Source organism: Lithobates pipiens, unplaced genomic scaffold, assembly GCF_037356315.1.
Source record: "Lithobates pipiens isolate NorthernLeopardFrog02 unplaced genomic scaffold, aLitPip1_a1.2 Scaffold_8, whole genome shotgun sequence".
Taxonomy (NCBI): domain Eukaryota; kingdom Metazoa; phylum Chordata; class Amphibia; order Anura; family Ranidae; genus Lithobates; species Lithobates pipiens.
The window spans coordinates 317,479,318-317,492,057 of NW_027507903.1; positions in this window are offsets into that span (position 1 = coordinate 317,479,318).

Here is a 12,740-nt window from a genome sequence, read left to right on the forward strand (position 1 = left end):
CCGGTTTGAAGATGTGTTGGTGACTTCGGATATGAGGTCATTCTTTCAGCCGACCCATCGACAGGTGTCATCCGGATCCAGCATCAGGGAACGCCTAGACCGTCAGGTGTCCGACTACATTGGGTTAACGGCCGATGTGGACGCTCTGAGGAGTGATGAACCCCTAGACTACTGGGTGGGCAGGCTTGACCTCTGGCCAGAGCTTGCCCAATTTGCAATCGAACTGTTGGCTTGCCCCTCATCCAGTGTCCTGTCCGAAAGGACGTTCAGCGCAGCAGGGGGGATTGTGACCGATAAGCGTACTCGCCTAGCTCACGACAGTGTTAACTACCTCACATTTCTAAAAATGAATGAGGCATGGATCTCGGAGGAATTCAACACATGTGATCAGTAGACCATGTATATGTCTATAAACAATTTTTGGAATCAAGCACACAGACCTTCTTAATTCATTTGGCTCACTTCCCTGACCCAAAAAAGCACACCGTACTATATGCCCCTACCCTCCTCTTTGAAGAGGTTGAGCGGTGTCATATTTCTACTGGGGCTGCTTATTATGAGGGGTTCCCACCATCCCTGTGCTGTGCTGACTTCCTCCTGGGTGTTCTTATTATGAGGGGCTCCCACCATCCCTGTGCTGTGCTGACTTCCTCCTGGGGGTTCTTATTATGAGGGGCTCCCACCATCCCTGTGCTGTGCTGACTTCCTCCTGGGGGTTCTTATTATGAGGGGATCACACCATCCCTGTGCTGTGCTGACTTCCTCCTGGGGCTGCTTACGGTGCTGCTGTCAGCGCTGTATGTCACGGAGCTGCTGTCAGCGCTGTATGTCACGGAGCTGCTGTCAGCGCTGTATGTCACGGAGCTGCTGTCAGCGCTGTATGTCACGGAGCTGCTGTCAGCGCTGTATGTCACGGAGCTGCTGTCAGCGCTGTATGTCACGGAGCTGCTGTCAGCGCTGTATGTCACGGAGCTGCTGTCAGCGCTGTATGTCACGGAGCTGCTGTCAGCGCTGTATGTCACGGTGCTGCTGTCAGCGCTGTATGTCACGGAGCTGCTGTCAGCGCTGTATGTCACGGAGCTGCTGTCAGTGCTGTATGTCACGGAGCTGCTGTCAGCGCTGTATGTCACGGAGCTGCTGTCAGCGCTGTATGTCACGGAGCTGCTGTCAGCGCTGTATGTCACGGTGCTGCTGTCAGCGCTGTATGTCACGGAGCTGCTGTCAGCGCTGTATGTCACGGAGCTGCTGTCAGTGCTGTATGTCACGGAGCTGCTGTCAGCGCTGTATGTCACGGAGCTGCTGTCAGCGCTGTATGTCACGGAGCTGCTGTCAGCGCTGTATGTCACGGTGCTGCTGTCAGCGCTGTATGTCACGGAGCTGCTGTCAGCGCTGTATGTCACGGAGCTGCTGTCAGCGCTGTATGTCACGGAGCTGCTGTCAGCGCTGTATGTCACGGAGCTGCTGTCAGCGCTGTATGTCACGGAGCTGCTGTCAGCGCTGTATGTCACGGTGCTGATGTCAGTGCTCTGTATTACGGTGCTGCTGTCAGTGCTCTGTATCTCCTGCACCCTCTTGTTTGCCTACCCTGGTCCCTGACCTTCCCTCTCCTCCATTGCCTTCATTAGCTCCATAGTCCTGAATTGTCAGAACAATTTCCCAAATAAAAAAAAAATGCTTGTAGTTATCGATCCCAAATTCACCTCATACATGTATTATGCTATTGTCCAGGTGGTGGGACTACGTGCTACCCCCTAATAATTACCCCGTGGCCGCAAATTCGACCTAAAGGTTTGCGAAATTCGCCTCCCATTGAAGTCAATGGAGCCCGCGGCGAACGGTCGTTTTCGCGAACGTTTGTGTCCGTTCGCGTTTCGCGTTCGCGAAACGTCCCGTCGGAAGTTCGTCCATCACTAAGGATGACCCTTTTTCTTTTTCTTCTGTTAATTCTATTGCATTCAGCCATCTCAGTCAGTAGTGACCTATTTCTGGTTTTCCCCAATTTTTATTTGTATAAATACTCATTTTCATACTTTTGTTTATGATAACTTGTTATAAGGGTCATCGATGTTATTAATGTTTTTAACATATAAGTATTGTCATCATGTATACAGTATTTTTGAGTTCCCTTTGGGATAGATCACCCTTATGTGCCGTGTACCCAATAGGCGGACAATAGATGGGTCTTAAATTTATCGATTTTTTACTATAAATTGAGTTTTGAAATTTCCCTTTTTTTTGGATATCCTCCCCTCGCCTTCTGGCTGGGAACTGGGTGATAACAACATGCGGATTGGATACGGTGGTTGTCACTCCTTCAGACACAGGGTATAGCCCATTGGTGGCTGTTTGGGTGTCAATTACGAACGTTGGCCAATCAGATTCTGCTCGATCGGGTCCTTTTTCCTATTTGAGTTGCAAGACGTTTTAGCGTGACACCGCCGCTGAAGACGTCAATGACGAAACGCGTTTGACGGAGTTACGCCTATTACGTCAGTTCCGTTCGTTGGAGCGCAGTTGGAGTGCAAGCCGTAGCTGCGTGTCCACCGGGCGGCTTCCACGTTCGGATTATTTTTTCGCGCTAGAAGGGCTCTATCCCTGGGGGACTTACAAACACTGGAGTGACTCTAGACAACAGGTTATATCCTGGGACATTACTATTATTTTTTGGTGTCTAGTCCTTTGTGTTATCTGGGATAAAGTGCCATTAGCGTATGGTTATTACCTTTCTCTCAGCCCTGTTCTAGGATTTTTTATCTTTTTTCCTGGAACTTTATCATTTATATATGGAGGCTGAAAGGTTTTTTTAATGGACTGTGGTTCCACATCTTGTCTCAACATATGAGAATTGTTTTTTCCGTTTTATCATTTTTTATGTTTTTATTTGTTTATATTTTTGTGGCAATAAATTGATTTTTTATACAAATCACACTATGGAGACTACAATTTTTTTCCTATGAGGAAATCTCCCCCTTGGTTGCGATTGAGGAGCTGGACATCAGCAGGGACTGAAAAAACTCTCTCTGGATGCGAATGAAGAGCTGGTTATCGGTAGACTTTGATTCCAAGGCGAATTACCCCTGCAGGGGTGTATTCTTCTGGTGAGTGGGGGACCTTGTGGGGGAACACAGAAGTCACGTTGGAGATTGCACGAGAAGCACTTTAGTCACATCTTTTGAACTTTCTGTAATTGCACTGTTGAAGAGATTTTTTGGAAATTTGGACACTATTTTTGTATTTTTTGTTATTTATTGTTTATTTAAGAGACCCTTTGCTTTTTTATATATATATATATTTTATATATATATTCTTTCTTCTTTTTTGTACACATTTTTTTGTCCTTTGTTTTTTCACCTGCACTTTTTTGATATATATTTTTGATATAATTTCTATATATTATTAATATTTTTGTTTTTTCATATATATATATGCTTATATTAGCATATTGCATGTATAGGTTGTATAATTTGAATTTTGTATTGTGAATTTTAATCTCATTAAGCACATTTATATACACCTTCTACTTGGTTCTTTGCACATCTTGGCGATAATGCGACTTTAGGCAAAAAATTCTTTCATATGTATCTATATTAGCGTTTTACACTTACAGTTTGCATATTTGGGATTATAAGTTCACTAGCACATTTACATACGCCTCTTACTGGGAATTTGCCTACTCAAACCACACTTTGGCATTAATGCGATTTTAGGGAATACTGTCTCTTAGCGATACAGATACAAAAAATTCTTTTGGTTTCTAGTTTGTTGTTTGGTTTTCGTTTTTTCCTTTTCTTTTGCTTATTGGAATTATTTGTTAATCCCAGGAACTAATCTTTAGTAGGAACTTTGTTGTTTTTTGGGACTTCTGAGTAGCTTGTAAATTTTAAATCGCAGATTGGTAGTCTTTTGGGGTTATGCCTCCTTCTATTATATATATATTCTTCTAGATGAATACATGATATATTCGGAATTATATATTGATATACATACATATAAGGAGTTTTACTTGTAGGTAGCGCCAATTACCCTGGTTATCATATTGTTTAATTTCTTGGAGGAAACACCTTTTGGAGTTTCTTTCTTTTGTGGGTGGCAGCAACCTAATGATATAACTAGTATTTAGCCGTAGCTACTGTTATTACTATCCTCTCTTACTTCCCACCGTTGTCGAGCGCGGTTTTTTCCTTTATTTTTAAAACTGGCATTTACCTCCAGCAAGGCCTTTTTACATCAATAGCTTTTATTGAAAAAAAGGATAGTACAAAAATCAAAATCACAACAGCACAGTTGAGTTCGGCTTTACTGATCAACACTTATAATAAACAATGAGATTCCACCCTCACCTCAGATCCCTTCGTCAGATAGCATCTAACCCCCCTTAAGTATGCTACATTGATAATAATTAAAGTGTACGATGCAAACAAACATATCTTCGGTATCAAAACCTTGTCTTGGAGAGATCCGACTCAATTGTACCATGCGGTCAAACAAACTATATAGCCAGATGAGATCTGGCAACTTCTGTAAGTAAGAAATGTAGCAAGATCAGAAGGAGAATAGCATGGAAAGAAGATAGAAAATAGGTATAGAAAGAGAAGAAAAGGCAAAAGAAAAGGAGGAGGGGTAGTCCGCTTAAGAAAGAACATCTTAGTTAACCTTGAGAATCTCGGCATGTCTCCTGGAGTATCTGAACACAATCCAAGGTGTCCAGATGTCATGAAAAAGATCCACTGTCTCCCGAGCTTGTGCCACCATTTCTTCCATTACATAGGTATCTGCCACTTTGTTCAGCCAATCTTTTACTGTGGGGACTCTGGGAGAACGCCAGTGCAGCGGCACTAGTGCTTTTGCTGCATTCAAAAGATGCTTGAGTAAAGAGTTTTTATAGCTCTTCCGTGGTGTGTCAGTAATGTGTAGGAGGCAGCAAGCTGCATCCAGCGTGGTAGAGGTATGTGTGATTTGCTTGATTATGGACCTTACTGCGTCCCAGAAAGGTGTCAGTTTTGAGCAGCTCCACCAAATATGCGTAAGTGTCCCCACCTTGCTTTGGCACCTCCAGCAAAGCTCCGATACCTGAGGAAACCACCTATGAAGCCTGTCCGGAGTGTGATACCACTTAATCAACAATTTATAACATAACTCTTGTGTGTTGGTGTTAATCGAGCCTCGATGTGCCAATGCGCAAGCGTTCCCCCATTGTGAGTCCGTAATCTGTCTGTCGAGCTCATGAGACCACTTACTCCTAAAATTGTCCTCAGAGTGTTTGGTTAAGTTCTGCAGCCAGGTATAAGCCATCGAGGTTGTTTTAATTTGTCGCTCACCAGATGCACAAACCGAATCAAAGTCTGTCAGGGGTCTTGTAAATTCTTCCCTATGTTGTGAGGAGTTAGCATAACTCCTGAGTTGGAAGTATGTCCAAAGGGGAAGATTGGGCACCTCCCAGTCCCTCCTAAGAACGGATAGATCTTTTAGCCTGCCCCTGAGGAAGCAATTCTTTACCACTCTTGGGGAGTCCGATGTCTTATCAGTGAAAATAACATTACCCATTCCTGGTAGAAAGTCGGGATTATCTCTCAGCGGAGTCAGGGGGCTATACAGGGTTGTCACTGCTGTGTGTTTAGTAGTTGCATGAAGTAATGTGAGTGTAGTCTCAGTTAGGGGGTTTAAGCTAATCCCCTCCCTGAGTTTGGTTAAAGGGATCCATGGAGAGAAGTGTAACCTATTCTCAGTCAGCCTATCCTCTAATCTCAACCAGTCTTTGTCGTCCCTGTGGCAGTGCCAATCAACTATCCTGGTCAGGTGCACCGCTATCTGATAGTTCTTGAAATCTGGTAGACCCATCCCTCATTTATCCTTGGGTTTCGTTAATAATGCAAATCTAATCCTTGCCTTTTTTTTGTTCCACAAGAAATTTAACGCCAGCGAATTTAATTTATTGAAAAAACTCCTCGGGATCCGAACTGGTAGCGCCCTAAATAAGTATATTAGTCTAGGTAAGATTGACATCTTCAGAATTGCTGCGCGCCCGAACCAGGAGAACCACCCCGCACCCCACTTGCGCAAATCCTCCTCGATTGTTTTCAACAATGGGGGGAAGTTGAAGTCAAAAATTGTACTAACCTTCGGGGCCACCCATACACCCAGGTATTTGAGCGCCCTCTTCTCCCAGCGGAACGGGCAGTTTCCCTTGATCCTGTCGAACTCCTCGGTGGATAGACCTATGTTTAGCACTTCGGATTTAGAATAGTTAATTTTTAAATTTGATATATACCCGAATGTCTTAAAAGCGTTAAGCAGGTGGGGAATCGTCGTGTGCGGGTCAACTAGATAAAACATCAGGTCGTCGGCGTAAGCCGCTACCTTGAACTCCCTGTCTTGAACCCGAAAACCTCTAATCGAGTCCTCCTGTCACGTACCTGGTTGGAGAGCCCAAACGTGCAGGGAGCGGTGCCTCGTAAGCCTCCGGCTCGAGAGCCCCTGGAGATGGGGACAGGGATTCAGGAGTCCGGAGGACACAAGTGCCAGGCCGGATAGCAGATAGCGGGCACAGCCGGAACAGGTGGTAGACTGGAACGGCAGGCGCAACCAGCGCTGGACGCCGGACGGGAACTGCTGGACAGCTGGCACAGGTGGACAGGCAGGAGCCGCAGAAGTAGTCGGTACTTGACTTCAGGTAGATAGGCAGGCGTGGTCAGAGGCGAGCTGGGTCGGCAACAATCGGGCAACAGAGGTACAGAGCAGAAGACAGAAGCGTGGTCAATCAGGCAAAGGGTCGGAGGCAGGCGGCAAACAGGCAAAGTCCAGGAACAGGCCGGGTACAGTATCAGGAACACACACACAGGAATCAGGTAGCAGAGGTCTCAGGAACGCTGTAGACAGGACAGCACTGAGGAGCAGGAGCTGGTCCCTTAAATAGGCTATTGGGCGCCAAGAACGGTCGCACGGTACGTTTGCGTACCCCCGCGGATAACCGTGCTCCCGTTCGTGACCCCACGTACCCGCGTACGCCCGTTCAGCTTGTCGCGCACCCGCGTGCGCCCGCTCGTGACAACGCGCACCCGCGTGCGCCTGTTGGGGACTACATGCACTCACGTCCGTTCGTTTGCGCCAACCCGCGTCCGAGGGTACCGACGATCCCCTTGTACAGGAAACCTGCGGGTAAGTCTCCTTTGTACGATCGGGATAGTGGAACGACAGTGACACCTCCCCTTTAATTACTCTTATAAACAGCTCAAGGGATAGAATAAATAAAAGTGGGGACAGGGGACATCCCTGCCTGGTCCCATTCGTAATCTTCACTGGATCAGAAAGGGATCCGTTGATCTTAACTCTAGCTGATAGATTTTGGTAAATGGCCGAGATCCAGGACAACATTCGCGTTCTCATCCCCACCCAACTGCACGTAGCCATCATATAATCCCATGCCACTCGATCGAAGGCCTTCTCCGCGTCCGTGGACAAGAGAAGGCCTCCGATCTTCTTCGCCTTAGCAGTCTGTGCTAGCAAGAGTGTTTTAATGATATTGTCTTTGGCTTCTCTTCCTTGCATGAAACACACCTGTTCTGGCCCGATCAACCCTAGCAACAAAGGGCCTAATCTGTTAGCTAGTATTTTTGTCAAAATTTTTAAATCTAAATTTAGCAGTGATATCGGTCTATAATTTGAGCAAACAGAAGGGTCCTTGTTGGGCTTTGGTAACACTGCTATATGAGCCGTGAGAAAATCAGGGGTGACCTGTCTGGGCGTAGACAGAGAGTTCAAGGCTTTTTTAAGCGGAACCGAGACGATGTCCCTAAAGGTTTTGTAATAGATGGCCGTAAAGCCATCTGGCCCAGGGCTCTTTCCCGGTTTCAGTTCGTTAATGGCCCTCTTTACTTCCTCGTCAGAGATCTGTTCATCAAGGGCAACCCAGTCATGTTCCTCGAGAGTGGGAAGTCCTCTCTTTCCTAGAAAGTCTGCAATGATTTGACATCTGTTTCCGTTCAAGTCAGGAGGTTTATGTTGTGGGGGCAAGTTATATAGTTCCGTATAGTATTTATGAAAGTGGGCAGCAATAGAGTCATTATCGACCTCTAAGGAACCATCCGCAGCCCGGATCCCATTAATGACCTGACTGGAGATGTGTTCCCGAAGGGCCCTCGCAAGTAATCGACCAGTTTTGTTGCCCCCTTCATAGTATACCTTTTTCTTAAAAAATAATAGACGTTTGGATTTGTTGTGCAGCAGATCATGTAATTGTTTCCTGGTCTCCAATAAGTAAATGGCCGTCTGTTCACACAGTGTGCGTTTGTGTAGGGTCTCAAGTCTGTTAATCTTTCCCACTAGTTCTCGTACCACCCTATCCCATTCCCGTTTACGTCTCGCTCCCAGCTTAATTAACACTCCCCTGATAGTGCATTTCTGTGCTTCCCAGAGCACCAAGGGATCTGTGTCGGGCAGGTCATTAAGCAAGAAATACGCTTTCAGTGCTTCTTCAATTAAGGGCAGGGTGTTTGGGTCTGTCAAGAGGGAAGAGTTTAGTCTCCAAGTGGCTGACTGCCCTTTAAATAAGCTAAAGTCCATGGTCACCGCTATCAGGGTATGGTCCGAAAGTACTTGTGAGCCAATCTTGGCCGCGCTAATCGCCGGTAAGTCCCGTTGTGTCACAAACAAATAGTCAATACGGGAATATTTGTTATGCGGCTTAGAGAAATGCGTGAAATCTCTACCCTCAGGGTTCAGTAAGCGCCAGGAATCTATCAGTTGCATAGATTGTAGGCGCTTTTTAATCTGTTTCAGTGTCTGGAACGTGACGCACGATTTCCCGGTGGAGGTATCTGTCAGCGGGTCCAAGGGGATGTTAAAATCCCCGCCCAATATAATACATCCCTCTGCGAAGCCCTGCAGCTCCCTTATAAGGCGTTTACAAAATTGCAGGTGGTTCCTGTTGAGGAAGTACGTGTTGGCTAAGGTGAGAGGCCTACCTCTATAGGAGCCCTTTAGGAATAGATAACGGCCACCTGGATCTGAGAATGTCTCGGAAATTTCGAATGGAGTGTCCTTGCCCAGGAGTATAGAAACCCCCTTCGTCTTAGATATGTCATTCGTCGCATGAAATGCTTTCGTAAAGTATCTATTGGTCAGTCTGTGCGTCTGGCGAGAGAGAAAATGCGTCTCCTGAAGGAAGACACACTGCGGCCTACCGTTTTGCAGTTCTGTGAGGACTGTGGATCTATTTTCCGGAATGTTCATCCCTGCACATTATGCGAGATCACCAAGGGCATAGGGCCCAGCTCCGAGTAGACCATTGTAAGAGTACTTTGAAGAGAAAAGACAAAAGGTAATGAACAACAAGTTATTAAAATAAATTCCTCAGGATAACCAAACTCCCAGTTAAATCAGGCTGTATGTTGACGTTATCAGGATCCTATGACAATAAAGTGGTTAAGAGGAAGAATAAGAAAAGACAGAAAAAAAAAGAGGAAAAGGAAAAGAGGAAACGTTAGAAAAGAGGGAAATGAAATCAGGAAGCAGCAGAGATGAGGGAGCTGCTCCCAAGAGGTAAGTAATTAAAAATAAAACCTCAGCAGGTTTTGCAAAGTAGCTTCTCCCTAGATCAGGTGAACTACCCAGTCCGGGAAAGCTTGGTAGGGTCGTGGGTTGGTCCAGACAGCGTTTCGCTCTGTCTGTGGACCTGACCCAGGCATGCAATAAACAGAAACACTGTATAACACCTCAAAATCGAGAAAGGAAAGCTCACAGTGTCAAAAAGTAAACAAATAAGTAACATACAGAAATGGGATAGAGAGTCAGCAATTAGAAACCCATTAAATGTAAAAGTCTGTCATCTTCTTTTCCTTAGTTCTGATTAAAAGAACAGGGCTCTGTTGATCTATCACATACAATCCCATTAAAACACAGTTAAGTTTTTGGTTGTAACATGACAAAATTTGGAAAATTTCAAGGGGTTTGAATACTTTTCCAAGGCACTGTAGATGGACACAGAACACAAATGGGAGTTCTCCAAAATGACTGTATGCAAACACACTGCAAAATATATAAACATAAAACCTAAGTGGTTCACTGCCAAAGTTAAAAAAGCTATAAATAATAATAAAAGAGCATTCAAAACATTTTAAAATTAAGGAACACTATCTTCATTTAAAGGTTACAAAGAATACTATATAACAGAATATGTAAAAGGAAATAGATTCAAAATGAATGACAAAATAATCTAGAGTGGGTGACTATGGATAAAGAGAAGGCAAATTTAGGAGCATGGGGGAGCTCAAGTCCATAAAGGGGTTGATACTGACATAGCCCCAAATGAACCACAATGGCTCAAAATTGATATGGCCCAGAAATATTTAGCCCAGGGTTCTCAAACTGGGGGCCCTCCAGCTGTTGCAAAACTACAAGTCCCATCTTGCATTGGCCTGTGGGAGTCATGCTTGTAACTGTTATGCCGCGTACACACGGGCGGACTGTATGGCCTACTTAGTCCGCCGAAACACATTTCAGCGGACAGTCCGCTCGTGTGTGGGCTTCAGCGGACTTTTTCAGCGTGCAGTACGGCGGACTAAGTATTTCGGAATGTTCGAAATACTGTCCGTCGTACTCGCATTTCGGCGGACAATCCGCCCGTGTGTATGCCAGTCCGCCGTACTTTTGAAATGAGCGGACTTTTCCCGCCCGGAGAAAAGTCCGCTCATTTAGAGCGGGTATCCAGGTAGGCGGGGCCTGCGAAGGAGACGTCGCTGGCCCCCCCGCCTGGTATGGACTTAAAGGGGAACCCCAACGCCGAAAAAATCGGCGTGGGGGTCCCCCCCAAAGTCCACAACAGACCCTTGTCCGAGCACGCTACCCGGCCGGCCAGGAAAGGGGGGCGAGCAAACGCCCCCCCCTCCTGAGCCATACCAGGCCGCGTGCCCTCAACATGGGGGGGGGGTGCCTTGGGGAAGGGGGGGCCGTGCGGCCCCCCCACCCCAAAGCACCTTGTCCCCATGTTGATGAGGACAAGGGCCTCTTCCCGACAACCCTGGCCGTTGGTTGTCGGGGTCTGCGGGCGGGGGGCTTATCGGAATCCGGGAGCCCCCTTTAATAAGGGGGCCCCCGGATACCGGCCCCCCACCCTATGTGAATGAGTATGGGGTACAATGTACCCCTACCCATTCACCTGTAAAATAAAAGTACCAAAAAAAACACAACACACGAGATAAAATACTTTATTGCACAGATCCGGGGGTCTTCCGTCTTCGGGGGTCTTCTCGCCGGACTCCTCCGCTATCTTCTTGTAGCTCTTTTGCTAGCGGAGGAGTCCGGCTTTCTTCCTCGCCGCCGGCCTCTTCTCCCGACTTCGGGGGTCTTGTCCCCCTCTTCGGTTCTTCTGCCTCGCCACCGCGCCTTCTTATAGCTCTTTTACAGGCGGTGGCCCGGTCTTCTGTCGCCGCCGCCGCCGCCTTCCGTTCTTCTTCTTCTTCTTCTTCTTCTTCTTCTTCTCCAGGAGATGTTGCCTCGACGATCTCTCCGGCCGGAATGCCAGGGACGCACTGCGCGGCCACTTATATAGGGACAAGGGGCGGTGTCACATGGCTTTATGTCACATGGGTTGGTGTCACATGGTGACCCCGCCCCCTTACGATGTCATAGTCCCCATGTGACATCAACCCATGTGACCAACCCATGTGACATAAAGCCATGTGACACCGCCCCTTGTCCCTATATAAGTGGCCGCGCAGTGCGTCCCTGGCATTCCGGCCGGAGAGATCGTCGAGGCAACATTTCCTGGAGAAGAAGAAGAAGAAGAACGGAAGGCGGCGGCGACAGACGACCGGGCCACCGCCTGTAAAAGAGCTATAAGAAGGCGCGGTGGCCCGGCAGAAGAACCGAAGAGGGGGACAAGACCCCCGAAGTCGGGAGAAGAGGCCGGCGGCGAGGAAGAAAGCCGGACTCCTCCGCTAGCAAAAGAGCTACAAGAAGATAGCGGAGGAGTCCGGCGAGAAGACCCCCGGAGCTGTGCAATAAAGTATTTTATCTCGTGTGTTGTGTTTTTTTTGGTACTTTTATTTTACAGGTGAATGGGTAGGGGTACATTGTACCCTATACTCATTCACATAGGGTGGGGGGCCGGTATCCGGGGGCCCCCTTATTAAAGGGGGCTCCCGGATTCCGATAAGCCCCCCGCCCACAGACCCCGACAACCAACGGCCAGGGTTGTCGGGAAGAGGCCCTTGTCCTCATCAACATGGGGACAAGGTGCTTTGGGGTGGGGGGGCCGCGCGGCCCCCCCTTCCCCAAGGCACCCCCCCATGTTGAGGGAACGCGGCCTGGTACGGTTTAGGAGGGGGGGCGCTCGCTCGCCCCCCTTTCCTGGCCGGCCGGGTAGCGTGCTCGGACAAGGGTCTGTTGTGGACTTGGGGGGGACCCCCACGCCGATTTTTTTCAGCGTTGGGGTTCCCCTTTAAGTCCATACCAGGCGGCGGGGTCAGCGACGTCTCCTTCGTGGGCCCCGCCTACCTGGAGACACGCTCGAAATGAGCGGACTTTCCTCCGCGTGTGTGGGCGAGTCCGTTTCTTTTCAAAAGTAAGGCGGATAGTATGGCGGACTTAGTACGCCGTATTAGTCCGCTCAAAAAGTGGTGTGTGTGGTCAAGTCCGTTCATTCGAAAGTATGACGGACTGTCCGTCGGATTGTCTGACGGACTAAGTTGGCCAGACAGTCCGCCCGTGTGTACACGGCTTTAGTCTTGCAATGCCTCATGGGA